Consider the following 2320-nt stretch of genomic DNA (forward strand, 5'->3'; position numbering starts at 1 on the left):
ATCTTACTCTCTGTGATATGGCAAAATCTAGTGGGAAAGCTGTTTTATTTTTTGGAATTGTTCAACGCATATATGTGTTATTTGCTGGTTCTACGAAAAGATGGAATGTTTTGCTTAAACATGTTCCTACTCTAACTGTGAAATCATTATCCAATACTCATTGGGAGAGTCGAATCAAAAGTGTTACAGCAATAAGATATCAAGCTACTGAGTTAAGATCTGCTTTGTCTGAGTTACATCATGATTCTGACGTTGAACCTAAGGATAGAAGTGATGCAAAAAATTTATTTGATGCACTTGGCAGCTTTGAGTTTCTAATTGGTATGGTTATCTGGCATGATATTTTATTTGCTGTAAATAAAGTGAGCAAGAAGTTGCAATCACCAGCCATGTGCATTGACTCTACTTTGAAGCAAATACAAGGTATAATGCAATACTTTGAGAATTACAGAAATGAGGGGTTTTCTTCTAGTCTGATCATCACCAAAGGTATTGCAACAGACATGGGTGTGGAGGCATCATTTCCTGAAAAACGTCGTGCTACGAGGAAGAAACAATTTGATGAAAGTAATTGCCAAGAAGAAATTCTTGAAGCTGAGAAGGCTTTTGAAGTTGAATATTTTTTTGTTTTGGTTGATATGGCAATCGCTTCTTTGAAGAACAGATTTGAAGAACTCATGATGTTTAAAGATATATTTGGATTTTTGATGAGCTCAAGCACTTTGAAGTCATTAAATGATAATGAACTTGAAGAATGTTGCATTAAATTTGCAGAAACCTTTTCTTTTGATGGTTCATCTGATGTTGAGGTATATGATCTTATTTCTGAATTGAAGATTATGAAATTCACTTTGCCAGATGACGTAATGTCTGCTATGGAGATTTTTGAGCATGTCAGAGATGTGGATTGTTATCCTAATGTCTCCATTGCTTACCAACTCTTATTTACTTTGCCTGTGACTGTCGCATTGGCTGAAAGAAGCTTTTCAAAGTTGAAGTTATTGAGGAACTATTTGAGGTCAACAATGACTCAGGAGAGGTTAAATGGTTTGGCAACATTATGCATCGAGAAGAAATTGTTGGATGAGATTGACATAAACTCTATCATAAGTGACTTTGCATCGAGGAATGTTAGAAGAAACTTTTAAGGTAATATGTATAAATAATTTGATATGAATATTGCTTTTAGATACATTTAATTATGTATTGGTAATATTTTATATATATTTGTATAATATTTATATTAAAAGGCCCCAAATTTTACTTTCGCCCCGGGCCTCCCAAATCTTAGGACCGGCCCTGATAGCAAAGTGGATGTACCAAAAAAGTTAAAGCGACTTATAATTTGGGATGGAGCGAGTACTTGGTTAACCTACTCATACATCTGCAAAGTTGAAAAAAGTGTGACTGTGATTAGCTATAGCTTATATTCATGGAAATCTAGACATCTAGCAAAAAAATATCTGATCATGTCTACTGTAGACAACAAACAGAATACGGGTTCCTATGTTTCTGCATCTATTATGTTATCCTCTTAGTTATTTTCCTTACTTTAACATATTATCTGTACCAGATCTGTTTGCTTTTGACAAACACAAGTAGTCTGTCAAATAGAGTTCTAACAAAAATATTTGTATCATTACCTATCTAATGAGGTAGAGGTCGTTCAGTGAATTTCATGTACATTGTCACCCATGGTGTGATTTCACCCTATTTATTATTTTCCAGAAATAATAAATAAATGAAGATACTTGACTTGCTGAAAACAAATATGAAGTACATTAGTTTTATGAGAAAACTTGATTGTTGGATTGAGAAAAATAAATGTCGTTTTGTCGTGTGAACTTACTATGCTAATGTGTGCGAGTTGTTGGTTCACATCAATAACTAACTGCTCGAGGTTGTTGAGCAGTTGTATCACTGTGAACTTACTATGCAATGTGTGCGAGTTGCTTTGTGATTCTAAGCAAATTCTTTTTGATCAACTAATTACTTAACAACATCGATAGTCTTTTGAACCTTGCAAATTCTTGTTTTTGCTAACTCTTTGCATTTGCAATCTGCATTACTTTTGAACCTTGCTAATCCTTGTTTTTGCTAACTCTTTGCATTTGCATTCTGCATTACTTCATGTCCACGCTTTTGTTATGTTAACATGTTTGGTTTTTTAGACTTTTTGGAGCGCTTGGATTCTTTGGCTTTAACGTGGTGTTTTATCTGAGAATTTTAGCAGCTTATATACATGCATGATCCTTTATGATAAAACTTTTAGATTGCAAACTTATATTTTGATATGTTGGATTAAAATTGATTTATGTGG

Source organism: Setaria italica, chromosome VIII (genome assembly GCF_000263155.2).
Source record: "Setaria italica strain Yugu1 chromosome VIII, Setaria_italica_v2.0, whole genome shotgun sequence".
Lineage (NCBI taxonomy): Eukaryota > Viridiplantae > Streptophyta > Magnoliopsida > Poales > Poaceae > Setaria > Setaria italica.